General features: G+C 41.9%; 1 long non-coding RNA gene across 2 annotated transcripts in view; it reads right to left on the bottom strand.

Annotated features, from left to right (window-relative positions):
* The window catches only part of LOC118149215 (uncharacterized), a 69737-nt gene that overhangs the window by 5093 nt on the left and 44026 nt on the right, over positions 1 to 20618 (bottom strand). The window lies entirely within an intron of this gene.

Genomic DNA, 20618 nt, shown 5'->3' with positions numbered 1-20618 from the left:
GATATGGTCATTGTTGATTTTGTTCTGAACTCTCAACCACAGGCAACTTTGAAGTCTGTTATTAATGACCTTATCATACTGACATGTACTAACCAAGATAGACAAAGCTATGATGTTAGCAGAGTTAGCAGAGTCCTAGACTTGGCACTAATTAACTCTGTAACCTCAGACAAATTTCCTAACCTTTCTGTTTCTCTCTCTTTTTTCTTTTCTTTCTGTTTCTTTTTTTTTTTTTAATTGAGACGGAGTTTCGCTGTTGTTACCCAGGCTGGAGTGCAATGGCGCGATCTCGGCTCACTGCAACCTCCGCCTCCTGGGTTCAGGCAATTCTCCTGCCTCAGCCTCCTGAGTAGCTGGGATTACAGGCACACGCCACCATGCCCAGCTAATTTTTTGTATTTTTAGTAGAGACGGGGTTTCACCATGTTGACCAGGATGGTCTCGATCTCTTGACCTCGTGATCCACCCGCCTCGGCCTCCCAAAGTGCTGAGATTACAGGCTTGAGCCACCGCGCCCGGCCTTCTTTCTGTTTTTTAAGAGATGTGGTCTCACTGTATTGGCCAGACTAGGCTGGAACTCCTGGCAGTGATTCTCCTGCCTTGACCTTCTAAAGTGCTGTGATTACAGGCATGAGCCACCAGCCTGACCTCACTTTCATCTATAAAATCTTCTTCTTTTTTTTTTTTGGTAGAGGTATGGTCTTGCTGTGTTGTGAGGCTGGTCTTGAACTCCTGATACAAAATCTTTAAAATGATGATAATAAGTTTATATGTTTTTGTGAAATTCAGATTATATTATATGCTTTAAAACTCAAGAATGTTTGTAAATCTTTTATAATTTCACAAATATAACGTGTTATACTCCTTCCAATGTAAAAATCTGACAACTCTATGACTGCCTATCATAACAGTGAAGAAATTCCAAGAGGCTGGTCTAGATTAAGTTAAAACTGAAGTCTGCAACTTCAGCATCTGATTGTGGACTAGGTAACAACCTCCTATTTAATTAGGAAATAATGGCTTGCTGTAAAACAAACAAGCAAAACATAGAAACACCAACATGTTTTATTACATTGAAATGCAAAAAAAAAAAAGAAGAATGTGATCTAAATGTGGCATAAACTTCTAAACAAAATTATCAGTTACGAAAATTCTGTACAATCCCATTTTCTCAACACCCATGACTTTTGGATCTTTTGCTCACATCCAGGAGATTTCTCAGCACACCCTGTCTATCACCTCAAATCCCTGCAGGGCTCAGAAGAAAGAGCAAGTCAGAAATCTAAAGAGTAGATTTACTGAGGCCAAATTAGAACAAAGCAATGTTCAACACCAAGGATGGAGCCTTTCAGATTTCAAGTAAAAGTGGCCACTGTTTGAGCACAGGGTGTGCTCCAGCATCTGTTTCCCTCCAAAGCCTTCCCTAGTACTCCTGCCTTGCTTCCACACAGAAAACGTAACACCTTTGACCATCTCTAGTCAGATGATCGAAGACAATTCTTCTTGGCCTTTCCTGACTTTCCTTAGTTACTGAACTTTGAGCACCACCCATCATTTGTGTGTTGGTTTGTTTATGGGATTGGAAGCAGAGTGCCTCCTATGTTACTTGGTTACAGGCACTGGAAGTGCCAACTAGAAAGCCCAATCTCTCAGCTAAGGAGCTCCAATTGAGGTTTGGCCTGTGAAGGTGATGGTGCTTGAGCTGAAGGGTGAATCAATGCCAGCCCCTCAGGTAAGAGATGAGGGTGATGGATATTCCAAGCCAGAAGAATTGGCTTAGTGCCGTGGCTCATGCCTGTAATCCTACCACTTTGGGAGGCTGAAGTGGGAGAATTGCTTATACCCAAGAGGTTGAGGCTGCAGTGAGCTATGATTGTGCCACTAAACTTGAGCCTGGGAGACAGAGTGAGATCCTGTCTCTAAAAAAAGAAAAAAAAAATTAAAATAAAGAAAGAATAACTTGAGTTGAGGAGAGACACAGAAGACCATGATGCATTTAGAACATTTATGTCCATATAGCTGGACTACAGAGTGTATGTGGCTCACAGGAAGCTGGAAGAAGCAGACAGAGAGGCGGTAGGGGCTAGGTCACGAAGAGCCTTGTAAACCAGGTTTTCAAATTTGCTTGGATTATGAGGGCAATGCAAAGACATCACAGAGGTTTAAGCACAGAAGTGATACGATCAGATGTGCAGTTGAATAATAACAAGCAATATGTGTTCCAAACAAAATTTGGAAAATCAGAAAAGCACAAAAATAGTGCAACAGATGTTTTTGAATGTCTGGGACACATTAAAGGTCTAAGGCGTTCACGACATGACCTTTTAATTTACTTTTTCCTGTTGCTTCAGAAAATTCCATTCTAGGATAAAATCTTTGCTTCTCTGATCCCATTCTGTCACAAAAATGCTCTCGTTTGAATACTGCAAAAGTTGTGTGAAGTGTAATATTACACCTTCAGTATTTTATTCATTGAAAAGCTCTTCTCATCCGTCTGGCTAGACTTACTTAGTCTTGGAAGCTTGAAGTGAAGGAGGGGTGCACAGTCAGCTTTTTCTCTCTTCTACCCACTAGCTGCTCTTTCCTTAGGCCTCTGGGGATGGATTTGGGGCAAATTACTCAGATTTATGTGACTGACACAGTTGTCATATGGTGTGCCATTTGCACCTTGGAGATCCTTCTACTAGGGACCCCTGGCTAGAGTGCCCTCCTACCAGGTGGCTTCAGCCTACAGGTGGTTTTCTTGGGGAGTATCCCCTTTGACATGGACAGTGAATGGGTCCCCTCGGCCCACCTATCAATGAAAGTGCAGCTCCCTGCCAATGAGTCCTCTCTCTCTATTCTGTGGCAGGGAAGGCTCTTTTAGATTTTCACCTTTAGGCTTCCTCTGGTGAAAGTCAGTCCTGTGTCTCTCAAACTCCAGGAGACACAGATCAAGGACTCACTCTAAATGACTTGTGACGACTCCTCACTTGGCTTAAAAGGAGGCGGTGTTTCCTGCGGCAGGAGTAGGGTGGGTGTGGAACAGTGCACCGGGACCACTGTCTATGAGGAAGCCCTTGCTCTGTCTTCTTAAGCCCCTAAAGGAGGTTTCTAGCCTCTCTTCCATAGCCTAAGGTGGGTAATGGGCTTATACTGACAAAACCCAGTTTACAGTCTCTTTGTGTGCCCTGAATATAGCTAGGGAGTCTATCAATGAAAAATTGGTCTAACAATTTTTTTTTTTTTTTTTGGCAAGCAAATAAAGGCTTGTTTCATTTTAATGGCTGATCTATGTAATCACGGAGGCCAGTATGTACAGACAAAGGGGGAGCTTTTATTTCTTGGTCTCTTCCTCCTTGGACAAAGTCTTGACGATCTCTTCCTTTTGACCTGGAGGCCTCTTCACAGTGCTTGCGTGCGGGCCTCAGCCTGGTCAGCCAGGAGCTTCTTGTGGGCCTCATGTGCCTTCAGCTTGTGGATGTGTCCATGAGAATCCACTTGTTTTTGAACACATTCTGCTTCACCTTCAGGTACAGGCTGTGATACATGTGGCGATCAATCTTCTTAGATTCTCAGTATCTTCTGAGCAGCTGGTGCAGAATCCTCACTCTCCTCATCCATGTGACCTTCTCTGGCATTCGGGCATTGGCTGTGCCCTTACACTTACCTATGCCCATGTGCCTGCCCTTCCGGTGGGCCAAGGTGTTTTTCCGGCAGTGAGCCCGAGAATGGACCATCACAGGCTTGTAGATGATCAGCCCATCTTTCATCAGCTTCCGGATCTGCTAACAGCAGTTAGCATTGGCTATTTCATATCGGGTCCCACCAGACCTTGTTCTTGCCACAGTGGAAGACACTAGAGGCAAGCCTCTTCTGAAGCCTGAGCATACTCATGGCTGCGGCTGCAGCAGAGAAAGGAAAGAACACCTGGTCTAGCAATTTTTTAGAATGCGCCCATGTAGGACCTACCATAGTACTCTTAGTTTTTGAAGGGTTGAGAAAATTGAGGAAACAATTTTCTTTAAAAAATGAAAATCACAGGCCAGGCGTGGTGGCTCATGCCTGTAATCCCAGCACTTTGGGAGGCCAAGCCAGTCAGATCACCAGAGGTTGGGAGTTCAAAACCAGCCAGACCAATATGGAAAAGCCCGTCTCTATTAAGAATACAAAAAATTAGCCAGGCGTGGTGGCACATGCCACCCAGTAATCCCAGCTACTCAGGAGGCTGAGGCAGGAGAATCACTTGAAGCTGGGAGGCAGAGGTTGCAGTGAGCTAAGATCTTACCATTGCACTTCAGCCTGGGCAACAAGAGTGAAACTCCATCTCAAAAAAAAAAAGAAAGAAAGAGAAAAGAAAATCACTCATAATTTCACTCATTTTTTTTCTTTCTTCTGTGGAAGTATAGAGAATAAGGAAAGAAAATTCTCCTTCTACCTTTCAACTATTACAGTTTGGCATGTATCTTTCAAAAATGTTTTATGCTTATACAAATACAGAAGATAGCTAGGTGGTTGTAAAACATAGCTATGGCCAGGAGCAGTGGCTCACACCTGTAATCCCAACACTTTGGGAGGGCAAGGCAGGAAGATTGCTTAAACCCAGGAGTTCAAGATCAGCTTGGGCAGCATAGAGAGACCCTACGGTCTCTACAAAAATTTGAAAATTAGCCAGGCATGGTGGCACACGCCTGTAGCCCCAGCTACTCAGGAGGCTCACTTGAGCCAGGGAGGTCAAGGCTGCAGTAGCTGTGACTGTGCCACTGCACTCCAGCCTGGGTAACAGAGAGGAACCCTGTATCAATAAAATAAAATAAAATAAACGAATGAAGAAAACATAGCTACACAGTGTTTGACATTTTTTCAATCAAGAGGTGGAGTTTATGTTTCCTTCCCTTGAATTGCTGCAGGCTCGTGACTGCTTTGACCAATGGAATACAGTGGAAGTGAAGTTTGTTACTTATGAAGCAGGGGCCTAAAAGGCATGAAGCTTCTACCCTGATCCCTGGGGACAGTAGCATTTGAAGCATCGAGCCACTATGGAAGACGTCTGACTACCCTGAGGACATGATATTGGGTAGGCCACACATAGGTCAGTCCTAGCTGAACCCACCCTTCAGCATTGCAGGCCATGTGGCAGGACATGTACATAAAGAAAAATGTAAGGAGTTCCTCTTCCAACTCCAGCTGTTCCACTCCCGGCCATTCACGTCATCTCAGCTCTAGATATCATGGGGCAGGCAGAGAAAAAACAACCCTGCTATGCCCCATCTGAATTCCTGACCCACAGAATCTGCAAGCATAATGAAATGGTGGTTGTTTTATGCCACCAAATTTTGGGGTGACTTGTTACACAGTGGTAGGTAACAGGAACAGACAGAGCGATTTAGAAAGTTCACTGAACTGCAAATGGTGAAGATGGAGTTGAAGGGGACAAGACTGGGGGCAGAAAGACGAGGGAGGGGGTTTTGCAGTAAGTAACCCACATGAGAGACAGAGGCTAAAGTAAGCTGTGGTAGTCGGGAAGGGCACACAGGGCCCAACAGGGGAATATTCAGGCTCAACACTTACGGCCCTACTGGCCAGCATCAACAGCACAAAACACAAGAGATGGGCTAAGAAAAGAAGGCTTAGAGCAGGGGCCTGGTGCATGCTGCTAACGTGTCTTCTTTGGCATATCTCAGCTTTTTCCTCTGTGTACAGACTCGGCTTTCTTCCCCCAGGCTGTGATTACATGGTTTAGTTTCACAAACGGGATCCTCTGAATGTTGGGCTGTGGATGACATTAATTAATCTATTTTCTTTTATCTTACATGCTTACTTAAAAGCCTCTTGTACTTAGAAAGAAAGTACATGCAAAGTAACGTACAAAGCACAGACTTGCCATTGCTTTAAGCCGAGCCCTTGTACCCTGTCAGTGAATAAAGAGGCCCCTGGGTGGGCAGGATCAGTTTATAGTGATCAGTCTCTGAGAGATCCACCTCCCTGCAGTAGGGCAGTGAAGGAGGGGGAGAAGGACAGGGTGTACGGAACAGAAAGATAGAAAAAAACTGCTCACAGCTAGCTTACCGGCACGTTTCAAGATATGCTAGGCCTAGACTGCAGGACAGTGTGTACTGGAGATAGAGCTCCATTTAACAGATCTGCACGTGCGTAATATGGACACAGACAAAAGACCTTGCTGCCAAAAATGGTAAGGCTTGTTATCTCTGGGGGTTGGAATTACTTCTGGTTTTGTTGATGTGTTGGGTCCTTTGTGCTTTTTTACATTTTCCAAATTTTCTGCAGATGGATTACTTCTGAAAATAATTTTTGAAAAAACTACATTCTGTTAAAAAGTATTAGGCACTCACAGTTTCACGCATGTGGCTCTTACATGTTAGTACTAGTGCTTCCTGCCAGTTCCACCTTAGATCAGCTTACTGCTCCTCGTCTTACTAGACCAGGAGACTGCCCTTGCAGTGAGGGACCACTTCATACAGTTTAGGGCACTCTGAGCCTCCCTTTCAGAATCCTTTCCTGAGCGCTTCTCGAATACTCAACTCGTTCTCTGAGTTCCCCAGTCCTCTCTGCAGTGCCAAGGCTGTGGTCTTTAGCAATGAATGTCTGTGCTCCCAAATCACTTTTCTGTCCCTCCTGTATTCTCCAGTTTCCCACCCTCTATCGAAATGCCTACTTACTTCCCAGGAAGACCTCAGTTGGATGTTAGAAACAGAGCTAATAAATATTAAACTCATTCACAACATTTGAATGAGTAGCTAATAGCTTCATACTCCCTGAGTTTTAAAAGAGGTCGCCCAGTTAATGTTAGTGTCTCTTAATTGGTGATATTAAAACTATAGTCGAATGCAGATTTTCCCATTCCCATTAAATCTATGTGCAAGTAGGTCGCAACCTCTTTTAACCAAGCGGGAAGGGTTTCTGTAGCCAGGCGCCATCACCATTAATATCAGATAGAGCAGTAACTAATTCAGTCACGTTGATGGACACTGGGCTGGTGCCTCAGCGCATCTGCAGTGGGAGCTACAAAGCTAGAGTGCAAGAAACCAATTTCCTCCAGCCTGAAGTGCTCTAGGTCACCCCTGGTTACAGAGAAAATGCCATGAGTCACTGCATCTCCTAAGCCAGCTTATCCAGAATGTTGTGCGCAGCTAAGCCAACAAATAACAATAGGTGTACATGGAATACACACTATCTCACCCCATTAGTCCTGAAGATCTACTCTGATTTCCCGGTAAAAAGGTTAGGGAAACTGCAACGTGTGTCAGTTACAAAAACACTTCAAACCAATACTCAGCAGGGGAAAAAACGCAGACAACGCTCTGAACTCCAGCCAGCCAGCCAGTTCAGAACAAGGCTTTACCTGTCCAAGGAAATCCCTTCCTTGGGGGACATTTAAAATGGCTTAGAGGCTTTATTTCTTTCTATAAAGTAGATGATGTGATTCTCATCATCCTCTCTCTCTCTCTCTCTTTCTGTCTCTCTGTTTCTTGGTTTCATGCATTAAACAAACATTTACAATTACCTACTATGTGCCAAGTATTAAGCCAGGCACCGAGGCTTCTAGTATGAATGTAGCTTTGTCCCTGCTCTAGAAAAGCTAAAATCCAGTTAGTGGATAGGTGCAAATGATGGAACAAACAGTAGTACAATCAATTAAGTCCTATAAGAGAGGATAGGAGAACAGAGACGAGTTCAGTGTTGAAGTCCTCCTGCCAGGACTGAGGCACAAGTGGGAATCAGGTGGGTGGAGAAGAGGGACGGTATGAGGCAGGAAGGCACAGGTGACCCTGGAGGAAAGGCTTCAAGGATAGTTAGTTAACAAAGTGGCTAAGTGAGGTACAGGAGAGGAGGGGGAGAGGAAAGAATTGTATTCTACTTGGGAGAGTTCCAATCCTAGATTTTTATGTTTTTATATTAGCTTATTTTTCTTTTCTTATTTAACTCTAAAATCAAAACTAAGTGCAAACAACGTTTTGTAACCCTTGAAAATTAAAATGGTACACTATGACCCATTCATTTCACACAGTTAGGCTTCTTCAAATCAGTTCCCTGCTCCTAGCCTTTTGGATTTACATTTGTCTTAGAAGATAGATCAGAGAAATGCAAGGAAAAAAAGTGAAATTCACTCATTTTAAAGTAGTTAATGGTTTATAATCTGCTTCAAAAAAGACTCAGAGGAAACAATTAATGTATCTGTTTAATTGATCCGGTTAAAAAGATTGTGAAAAAGTTTGAAATGAAAGCTACATTTCAACTTTACTTCCCCAAGCTATTCCTTTCCTCGATTAGCCTGATAATTGGGAGATAACTACAGAGCATGTCACATCCACTCTAAAGCATATTTATAGGAAAAATGCCAGAGGTCTGGCTATCTATTCTTTAGCTCTAACTAAAGCATTTCCAGATGCCCAAAATGCACTCTCTCTCTCTCTCTCTCTCTCTCTCTCTGTGTATATATATATATATATATATATATATATATATATACACACACACATATATATTTGAGATGGAGTTTCAAGTGATTCTCTTGCTTCAGCCTCCCGAGTAGCTGGGATTACAGGCATGTGCCACCATGCTTGGCTAATTTTTTTTATTTTTGGTAGAGACAGGTTTTCACCATGTTGGTCAGGCTGGTCTCAAACTCCTGACCTCAGGTGATCAGCCTGCCTCAGCCTCCCAAAATGCTGGGATTACAGCCGTGAGCCACCCCACCCGGTCAAATATATTTTTTATATAGCAAACTGACTATATGTGTATTTCTTTTAAAGTTGCCTTTTCACAGGAAGCATTTTGTATTTTAGATTGAATTGGTTTGGCATGATTTGTGGGGATGGGGGCTGGAGGAAATTATGAGAGGAGCTAAAGGCTTTCCCGAGCCAGCCATGGAAAGCCCTGCCATAAATTTCCACAACCTGCTTTTTTAACTAAAAAATGTCTTGAACATTTTACCATGTCACCAATACATATATATATATACGACCTTCTTTTATAATAGATATATAGAATTCCACTGCATTTATCTCCTATTGATAAACATTTAGATGTTTACCAGTTTTCACTAAGCATTCCTCTCTCTCTCTTTGTGTGTGTGTCTGTATGTGTGTCTTCTGTTTATAACATGAGAATTTCTGTAGAATAGATTCATAGAAGGGAGATTTCTAGGATGAATTATATGTACACTTAAAATTTTGACAGAAAACTGTCATTATTTAATATACAGTTGCTATATGACTCTGCTGCCACTGTGATGGCAGAATGCTGTCTTTTATGATTAATAGAGTGAGTGACCATATAATTTAGCAGCCAAACCAGAACACTTTTGAGAGAGAAAGTGGATGCTATTAATTATCCTGCTGAAAACACAGGCAGAAACCAGGATTATCCTGGGCAAACTGGAACATTTGGTCACCCTAATAATCATTAATACAAGCATCTTTAGTGAGAATAAGATCACTGAAAAGTTGACAGTTCTGCAAATAACCTAAGAACTTTCAATTATCCTCCTTTTATCCTTCCAAAGCCTACTTTATTACTCCCACAGTATCACCACGGAAGAGTATATGAATCTTCCAGCAGTCTGCTTGTTGGATCTTGTGTTAATGACAACAAACACGAAATTTGAGGAGAACGGGGAGAATCTGCTTTAAATATTTAACACTATTCAACTTTTCAGTTGAAAAGGGGGAGATTCCCAAACCAGGAATCATGGTTGGATATCAAAATAGCTCATGGAATAAAGAAATAATATGACTAGAGGGGAAAAATGTTAAAATAGTATAGAACATTATCACAAAACATTTGTTTCCAGTAAATCTAGGCTCAGCATTCTCTAATAAGCCCAGAAGTTACATAAAAGCAATGAAAAAGAAGATACGGAGTCAGTTTTCTGAGGTCTATGACTTGGGTTCCAGCAGGCCAAATTTCAGGGAGTCCCTGGACTAATGTTGATTTTTGTGGCTCAACTTGAGAACATATATTCTCTTTGGTGTCCTGTGAAATACCAAATACCAGGGCTTGGCCTGCTTCCTTGGTTCTTTATGGACAGTCCAAGCCCTGGGATACCAGACATATGGCCTTCTGTGAGTGTGGTCTACCAAATATGTCACTTCCCATTTCCAAGACAGCTGGGGAAAAAAACTTATTTTGCTGCCAGGCAGGATCAATCTATGGTCAAAATCTGTGTGAGTTCAGAGACAACGGGTTGTTCCAGATGGAAAAGGAGAGCCCATCTCGTGTCTTGTCTGTGTGTGTTCCCTTCCCTCCAGCAGTGCCCTTTGTTGCTCATTAAGGATTACATTCCTTTTTCTGCCAGTTATCCCAGGCTCAGGAAAAAAAGCCCTTGATGGGTTAATGAATTGCCCAGCACACTGAATCATCTGTCTTGTGTTTCTCACTAAATGAGAGGCTTTAACAGATCAGCGCTGAGGTGTTGGGATGTGTTTCTAACAAATGGCAAGCTGATGAAAATGCCTCGGATCCTTACAATTCACTACCTGAAGGCAACTCCATGAGAGGGTATTTTCTAAAACATCCCTTATTTCACCTTTTGTCCATTGGCTGCCAATTCAAAAAGTGGATGTAATTGTCCAGTTTTTTTTTTTCAAGGGCTGAGTTAGTTACAACAATGTACTGTTTCGTAGTAGCAACTATTAACCTACTTTTTCTTTGGGAGTGATAATGAGTATAATACATAACAGTATCCTCACTTTCTTACCTTGACTTTGCTTTAATTAAGGTGTGCATTGGCAAAACATTTGAAATGCATTCTCTTTCTGTGAAATGGATGTTTTCCTTTGTCAAAGGCCATCTGAAAGCTGAGATCAATCTATAGGTACTGACAAAGATAGTTAAGATGTTAAGTCAAAAACAAACAAACAGAAATTGCCAAATTGTACGTATGGCAGATTCCATTTATGTAAAAATATGTGTAAATATAGAATGTGTTAGTATTTGAGTAGAAGGAATTTGAAACACTATGCACCACATTATTAATAGCGGTGATGTCTGGGGGTGGAATTGCCAGGGCTCTTTACTTTTTAAGACGTCTGTATGCTTTGCCTTTTATACAATAAGCATCTGTTACTTTCCAATCTGAAAGGGAATGGGGTGCAAAAATGAAGGGACTCCAAAAAATTCAACTGATTTCTTAGTTCCACAATCAAAGTAGCTGAGTTATCCAAATGCAAACATAAGAAACTTACCAATGCGGAGTGGTCAGTGCATATTGTAAAAGGCAGCCTTGTTACATATTAATAAATATTACATATAGAGTATAGGCTTCTCAGGGCAGAGGCAGAGAACAAATGCCAGAGAGAAAGAATTTTCTATAGGCATTTCTCATTAAATATCAACTTGTAAAAAATAAACTTATTTAATCTGCTTGGAGAACTTTTTCCCACTCACAGACTTATTTTGGAAGATTACTTCTTTTAGTTATGTAACCCGAACCCTCAGTTTGGGAAAATGTTCAGCAAGAGTATGGCAGATGTTAATCCATAGCGTTTAATGGCAAATTGCTGATATAGTTCAATTAATCATATCAGATCTAACATCCGATTTTTCTGTGATTTATTTGTGGGTCATCCATGTGTGGCATAGTGAAAAGCACATAGGTTTTAGAAATTCCACTTATATTCAAATCTCTCCTCTGCCACTATACTTCCAATTTGATTTTGGATCAATTACTTAACCCCCTTAAGCCTCAGTTGTCTGAATTAAATGTATTTTGTGATAATAACTACTTACTAGGCTTGTTATAAGCCTTGAACAAAATAATCTATAAAATGCATTTTATAAAGTATAAAATGCTCCAGCATAGAGTAGGCACTGAACATTGAGTGAATGAATGAATGAATTAGGGAATATTATTCTAGACTTTGTTTAATGTCCACACAAAATGAGAGAGAGAGAGAGAAAAACAGAGACAGAGAGAGTGAACAGAGAGAGAGGAGAAGGTAGAGAGAAGAGGACAAAGGAGAAAATTCCTGTTCTTTCAGGTGTGGAGTTTCCCAAGAATGAAGGTGACTCATGATTTAGAAATGGAAAAAAGTGAATGAACAATAATTGAATGAAGGTCCTAGGTTTAGAATAATGCTGCAAAATTCTGAAATTGCCACACAAATCACACATGATACCTACTATCCTTTAAGGCCATCTCAAATGTCACAGCCATGATGAGGCCTTTCCTAATTCCCCAGGCAGTGGTAGGAGCTTCCTTTGCATGCTCCGCGTCTGGGCGCTGGAGGTGTCAGCCATGCGCAACTTTGCCTTTCATCATAAAGTGCACTGCTCACAGCCCCTTACCAGAGAATTAATGCTGGGATGTTCTTTGCACAAAGGTAACTTTGGATTAGACTTGAGGGGTAGGTGCCTCACCCAAGGTGGCCCATCCAATGAGGTCCTAGCATAAAAAGATTAGCTGGGCTATCAGATTTTCTTTCAGAGTAATTGAAGCGAACAGAATCAAAAGAATTTGCCAGTTGGAGGGAGAAGCCCACTTTTAGAGTGAGTTCCCTTAATACAGTGCCTCAGAATGACATTTCTGTGACCCAGGTCTACTCTTGGTCTCAGGAAACAGGTAAAGCCAAGCATATACTCAAGGATCTCTTAACTTAGTTATCCAACACAGGTGGTTTAGGCGTGTTTAAGAGAAGTCTAAAAGCCCTGTTCTTTTACAAATAAGCTGACCTCGCAGCTTGTTTTTAGCGAATCACCCATTACTTTTCTTTCCTCATCCTACAGCTCTTCCCACTCTCCTGTTTGCCACCTAATATGCCTGTACAGCAATCTAGACACCAGTAACATTTGAAGGACTTCAGAGCCAAACAATTCAGGTGTGAGTCTAATGGCCAGTAGAGAGGTAGGGACCAGGGATCTAGCTTAGGAAATTAACAAAACTGCTGATTTAAAATCTGCAAAAGTAGAGGAAGATGCCCAGTGATTGTGAGGGTGGTTAGAAGAGCCTAGAACAAATTCTGCAGATTAAATGCTTAAACACTGGGCAACAGAGAAGGAGGATGAGGAACTCGTGGAGGAACACTCAGAACTGGTAATCCCTTCCCCAGAGGTTTCAGTGGGCACATGAGGCTCGGAATCAGTGGCCAACATAGCACTGTTATGCTCAAAAGGCCAAGGAAACTTAGCTAAAAGTGGGCTGGGCACACACACAACTCTGCCACGTAGATATACTAAGTTCACCTCCCCTACATACACAGATCCCATGTGTCATCTATTTAACCATTTGGTATAAAAGTTAACCCATCTTAGAATAAAATCAAATCTAGAAGTGTAACAGGGAAGGAGAAGGATTGTGTAGAGGTGAAAAAAAATCACATTTGTGCCTCCACTGTACATTGAGAACATGAAGAAATAAGAAACTCTGTGGAACTTAGCTTTTTATATGCAGAAAGAACTCAGTTTCATCTGCACATTCTTGTATATATCTGTACACACACACACACACACACACACACACAGTGAGATAGAGAGAGGGAGCATCCTAAAACTTCTGGCACTCATAAATGAGTTTAAGTCCTGCAGGACCTTACACACCCCAGCACTTTTTGAACATTGATAAGTCACACGACATTAAAATGGGATCCTGGGAGGTTGAGGTTGGGGATCACTAGAGGCCAAGAGATCGAGACCAGTCTGGACAATATAGTGAGACTCTGTCTCTCAAAAAAAAAAAAAAAATTAGCCAGGTGTCGTGGCATGTAGTCCTAGCTACTCAGGAGGCTGAGGCTGGAGAATCAATTGAGTCCAGGAGTCCACATTGCAGTGAGCTATAATCACACCTCTGCACTCCAGCCTGGGTGAGAGTGAGGCCCTGTCTCAAAATAAAGATAAAATGGTATTCTTTTAGACCCAGACTCAAAGTTCCAAATGCAAAGGACAAAAAAAAAAAAAGCACCAAGTACCCACACATTCCAAAACAAGGTGCTGGCCCACCTATGCAGAACCTGCCGGCCTGGCCATCACCTATCTCTATAAGAGTGGAGGGAAAGAAGATGACTGGGAGACAGTGGATGCAGTGACGTGGATCGTGCCTTGTCACTGAGAGATGGGAGTTGGGTTCCTCTTCATCTCAGGTCCAGGGGAAGAGGTGTCAAGGAAATGCTTGGCTAATTTGACACATCGTCATGACTGGCTAATTTGTGGGACCCAGTACAAAATGCAAATGTGGGGGCCCCTTTTTCAGAAAGTAGGAAAAAAATGACATTAAAAATACCACATTATTTAAAAGAAAAAAAATCATGCCATTCCTCTTGAAAACAAATCCTGGTTAAGCAGGCCCTGGGCAAAAACAAGGCCCAGTACCCTCAGGAATTCAGAGATGAAAAGCAAGCATGTTTTTCATTAATTGCCTACTCTGTGCCACGAGCTGTGGGAGGCATTTTACACGTGTTGTCTTGATTGATCTTCATGACAACGCTGGTTGTTTCTACAGTAGAATCTACAAGGTCATGTAGATGGTAAGTGGTAGAGACAGGATATGGGCCCAGGTATTACAGGTTCTAAAGTCTGGGTTCTTTCTACCACACTTCATCTTCTTCCCAGGGAGGATGGGAAAGGGTAGGATGCTGGCACTTTTGGAGCATCTCCTGGTGCCAGCATTGTGCTTGATGGAGTTGGTCCAGCTGTTTGAGAGTGAGCTTCTGTTTCTGGGGGATTCTCTCTAGGCTCCTTAGATATGCCCCTAATCTCTGCTATTCACCATAGTGGCCTGACTGCCAAGCAGAGGAACTCAAATGCCGGGGGAGAAGATAACAGAAATGTCTCTCATTCTCTCCTACATTCATTTGTTCATTCATGCACATTACTTACTTGAGACTTCCTCTCTCTTGCATCCCTGATTTCCCAGGGCTATTGTGATTCTGTCTCTCTTTCTTTTAACTTCCTCTTTGTCTAGGGTCAGTGGAATTTAATGAAAAGACAACTGAGAGGTTATGTACATGATGAAAGGAAAATAAATTATTTCAGGATAGCATGCTTTCTGAAATTAGATTACAATGTATTAAACAAACAAATAAAAAAAATGACCTGTCTGGCAAATTATCTTCTTTGTCCAAGAATTATTTTATTACTCAATTCAGCCACAAGGTCCATGTAACTAACTGTGATCAGATAAGACAAAAAGGGTCATAGTTAAGCAGGAGCTGGGCAATGAGGTTGCTGATCCTTGGAATGTGTGTAAATTCATGACTGTATTTGATGCCTTGTCTAAAACGTGGCCTGAAATGCTGGAGATTCAAGTAACCTTGGCAACAGAGCTAGTAAGGAGAATGATGTATTGTGGAATCCAAGGATTTTACAGCCTAACAGTTCATGGTGGTCATTTAGTCCAGTCCCCTTGTTTGAAAGACAAGGAAACTGAGTACCAGAGATGCTGGATAAATTTTCTGTAGACACCTAACTCATTACTGGTATGCTTCCCAGCTATAAGTCCAGGGCTTTTCCAATACATCTTATTGTTTTACCTATGGTTTCTTTTCAGAGGTCATATTTGTTTACTTGCTTATTTATATTTAAATGCTTTTGTTTTCATTTTTGTTGCTTTTATTGCAAAGAAATTTACAACCGAAGAATAAGTCTCCCTTTGACTCCTCTCTTTCAGCAGATATATTTTCTCTCCAGTGGAAACCTCTGTTAGTAAACTAGTGTGTATTCCTCCTGACTTTCTGCATTCACTTATAAGCACATAAATTGTTTTCCTTTTCATAAGTGGAAACATATTATTCACATTGTTGAGGCTTGCTTTTTTCATTTGATATTCTACTGTATCACTGCAAAGATACCAATCCCATTCTTTTTTAAAATTGAGCTATTATTTACATAATATAAAATTAATCATTTTAAAGAGTACAATTCAATGGTTTTTAGTATACTCACTATGTTTTGCAACCATCACCATGACCTTAATTCTAGAACATTTCTGTTGCCCAGAAGAAGCCCTGGTATTAGTTATGCTTCTTCTGAGAAACAAAAGCAGTAAGATAGATCTAGACGTAGCTATAGATACACAGACATGTAGATAGATGCAGATGTGCCTAAATATACATAGATATGCATAAAAGGAAATTTATAATGAGAGTTGGCTCATGCAATCATAGAGGCCAAGAAGTCCTAACATATGTCATCTGAAAGTTAGAGAACCAGGAAGGCCAGTAACATAATTTAGTGTGAGGCCAAAGCACTTGAAAACCAGGGAAGGGTTGGAGAGGTGTTGCTAGTGTAAGTCCCAGAGTCTAGGCCGGGCACAGTGGCTCACGCCTATGATCCCAGCACTTTGGGAGGCCGAGGCAGGTGGATCATGAGGTCAAGAGATGGAGACCATCCTGGTCAACAAGGTGAAACCCCCGTCTCTACTAAAAATACAAAAATTAGCTGGGCATGGTGGTGTGCGCCTGTAGTCCCAGGTACTCAGGAGGCTGAGGCAGGAGAATTGCTTGAACCCAGGAGGTGGAGGTTGCGGTGAGCTAAGATTGTGCCATTGCACTCCAGTCTGGGTAACAACAGAGAAAGTCCGTGTCAAAAAAAAAAAAAAAAAAAAGTCCAAGAACCAGGAACTCCAGTGTCTAAGGATGGGAGAAGATAGATGTCCCAACTCAGAGGTGGAGAGAGAATTCACCCTTACTCTTTTTGGTCTATCTGGGCTCTCAATGGATTGGATGTTGCCCACCCATATTGATGAATGCAGATCCTCTTCCCTCTCTCCTGATCCAAATGCTACTCTCTTCTGGAAATGCCCTTGCAAACACACCCCAAAATAACACACTACCAGAGAACTTGGCATCACTTAACTTAGTCAAGTTGGCAATAAAGTTAACCATCACATCCTGTACCTATTAGGGAGGGAATGTGTTCTCTTTCCAGCTCCACAAGGGGGCATAGTTTTAAGGGCAAGAACTTCCTAGTGACATGCCCACCTCCCATCTCTCTCCATCCGGGAGATTTAACAGTTTATGTTTAAATTTCGTGGGCACAGGAAGAAACTAAGAGTCAATCATTCCAGTGGAAGTTCTAAGGAACTCCTTTCATTGGCCCGGGGTCTTAGAGAAGGTGGGGGTTTCTCCCAGGTTAAAAGTCTCCTTCTTCCACATGCCTTCGGACTCCACGTTTGGGTCCCCTTCCACAACACTCCCTTCGTGGAAGTTTTTTTCTCTGTATTGGATTTCCCCTCTGGAGTCCCCTTCCACACTCTCTCATGGAAGCCTGCCTTCCCCTCCCAAACGCCATCTCTCTCTGTTCCCTTCCACTCAGTGTGGAAGCTGCTTTCTTCTCCTGGATTCCATCTGTCTGGATTCTCTCACTCAGTGTGAGAGTTAGCTGTTTCTTTCTTCTCCTCCTGTTTCTCTCTCTTTAAAGAAATCACTTTCTACAAACACTTTTGAGTCTGGTATCTACTGTGCACTGCGCCACGGTCCCCTCTCTCATTCTTGAGACAGCAGGAGACCAAGAACTGGAGAAGCATCCTCTCAGGGGAGCTGAACCCCTCAACCTCAGTCCCAGTTCCCTCCATCTATTCAATCCCATGGCAACCACTAATCTACTTTCTGTCTGTCTAGATTTGTCTGTTCTGGATGTTTCATGTAAATGGAATCATGCAATATGTGGACTTTTGTGTCCAACTTCTTTTACTAAACATAACATTTTCAAGGTCCATCCATATTATAGCACTAAACAGTACTTCACTTCTTTTGACACCTCAGTGATATCCATTGTATGTATATACCACATTGTGTGGTTCATTCATCAGTTGATTATCATGAATAATGCTACTATGAACATTCTACATGTTTTTGTGTGGCTGTATGTTTTCAATTCTTTTGGGATCATTCTTTTGAATTACTGCATAATATTCTATAATCCGAATTTACCATTTGTAACCATTTCTCCAGTTGATGAACATTTACATTTTATTCATTTTTATTGTTTATAAATGATGGTGCAATGGCAACCCCCATGCATAGTTCTCTGAGAAAGACACTATAGTGTAAAGAGAACACTTTATCTGAATTCCCACATAGCAACTTTCAGTTAACTTAAGCAAGTTGCTTATCCTCTCTGTTTCCTCATCTATAAAATGAGAAAGAAATAGAACTTAACTCTCAGGGAAAATGATTAATGTAAATAGTTAGATGGGTATTGACACATGGCATGTGTTCAGTAAATATTGTTAATATTATATGTAAATGTTTCTATAGATTACTAAAAACAGATGTTTAGGTCAAGGCATTTACATTTAAAAAATATTGCTGGGCCAGGTGTGGTGACTCACCCCGTAATCCCAGAACTTTGGGAGGCGGAGGCAGGCAGATCACATGGTCAGGAGTTCGAGACCAGCCTGACAAATGTGGTGAAACCCTGTCTCTATTACAAATACAAAAATTAGCTGGGCATGGTGGCACGTGCCTATAGTTCCAGCTACTCGGGAGGCTGAGATGGGAAAATCACTTGAACTCAGGACGTGAAGATTGCAGTGAGCTGAGATGGTGCCACTGCACTCTAGCCTGGGTGACAGAGCGAGACTCTGTCTCAGAACACACACACACACACACACACACACACGTTAATTGCCCTCCAGTAAGGTTATACCAGCAGGAATGAAAATGTCAATTTTCCCACACCTTGGACAATTCTGGAAATTATTAAGCTTTTTGTTTGTTTTTCAGAAACAAGGGCTTGCTTTATTTTCCAGGCTTAAGTGCAGTGGCACAATAATAGCTCAGAGTCTTGCATTCAAGCAATCCTCCTGCCTCAGCCTCGTGAATAGCTGGGACTACACATATTAAGATTTTTAAGTTTTAAATTTTGTCTATCTCATAGGTAAGAACAGCAACTTGTTACTGTGATTTTCATTTCACTAAATTACAACCGATGTTAAGTATGTTTTAATATATTTATTGACTACTTAGATTTCTCCTACTGTGAATACCTATTTATATCTCAGGCATACTTTTCTGCTGATTTGTAGGCTCTATATGTAGTTACTAACTTTTTGTTATATATTTTGATACCATTTCCTCTTAGTTTGTTTCTTACCTTTCAACTTTTTCCCTTAGAAACAGTTCAACATGGTGATATGAACTTTGTCCTCATAATCACTCAACCCCTCAGGCTGATGGAGCAACGGCTATTTTGAGAATTTCTGGTTGCCTTTCTGGAGGGAAGAGACATCTGGAAGGTCTCTTATTGGCCATTAAAAGCTCAATCTAGGAATGACACAGATTACTTCTGCTCACAACTCATGGGTTAGAACTGGTCACATGGCCCCGCACAACCACACAGGGATCAGGAAGTATAATCCTAGCCTGAGCCTAGAAGGTGAAAAGCTGGAAATGTTCTGTGGACAGCTTGAGACAGGTGGAAACAAGAGAAGAAATGGTGGAGTGGTAACTGAAGTGTTGACTTACCTCCAAATATTAAGCAAGAAGGCTGTGATCAAGTAATAGAGAATGAATTTCTGTTGTGTTAGATGTGGCTTTAGGACGGCATTTCATAGGAGGTAACTCTGGAGCAGGAATCCAAGAAGGGCCATATTTTCTGAAATGTTTCTGAAGCTGATAGAGTTCTTAGCATTTAAAGAGTGAGCAAAGATTGTTTTTGCTCATCAGCCATTGATTTAATCCTGATGTGAGGAGTTTATATAGATCATCCAAATATTAAGTCACCAAGCCAGAGGGTGTTTTGAACGCATTTGGGGAATGGCAGAGCTGTCTGTTCTTAACTAAGTGCCTACCCAACCCCCATCCTCTGTAGGCACTCTCAGTATGTGTGTGTGCACTTCGGGGAGAGAAAAATCAATACCTTGTTGGATAGGTGGAAATTGAGCTATGTCAGGGCATACGTGCATTGTCTGATAGCATCTTTCTGCCAGGAATCTAATATATTGATCAAATTTCCCTAGCAGGACAGCCATGCAATATACAATAGCAAGACAGGCTAATGGTAGGAATGTTGGCCACGAATTTCTTTTGAAATAGTTCCTTTGTCTACGGCCATACCATCCTGAATGCACCTGATCTCATCTGAAATAGTTTCTTCACCCAAAACAAAAACAAAAAAAAAAAACAAATCTTGAGATCTCCATGCAGGGCACTGGCCCTCCTGATGAGTGTCTTAATTTCCTTGCAACTTCTGGCAGAGGTCACGAACGACATGCTCTCCTATCTGTTTCTGTGGTTCACCTCTCCTCACTGAGGGTGAGAAATGATTTTCTCAGTTGGAACACTCCTGTCAAACACAGTGTTCTGCCCTTTCTCTTCTTTGCCTCCACCTGTTCCTCCCAGTTCATTTTTATTTTTTTTTTTTTTAGATGGTTTCACTGTGTCACCCAGGCTGGAGTGCAGTGACATGATGATGGCTCACTGCAGCCTTGACCTCCCGGGCTCAAGCAATCCTCCCACCTCTGCCTCACAAGTAGCTGGGATTACAGGTGGTGCCATCATGCCCAGCTAATTAAAAAATTTTTTTTTCTTTGTGGAGACGGGCTTTCACCATGTTGCCCAGGCTGGTTTCCAACTCCTGAGCTCAAGCGATCCGTCTGCCTCAGCCTCCCAAAGTGCTGGGATTACAGGCCTGAGCCGTCGCGCCCAGCCCCTCCCCTCTTCTTTGAAGCAAAGCAACATTTC

This window comes from Callithrix jacchus, chromosome 18, assembly GCF_049354715.1.
Source record: "Callithrix jacchus isolate 240 chromosome 18, calJac240_pri, whole genome shotgun sequence".
NCBI classification, from domain to species: Eukaryota; Metazoa; Chordata; class Mammalia; order Primates; family Cebidae; genus Callithrix; species Callithrix jacchus.
Note: the sequence above shows the minus strand (reverse complement) of the source record. Positions and strands in the feature narration are given on the sequence as shown.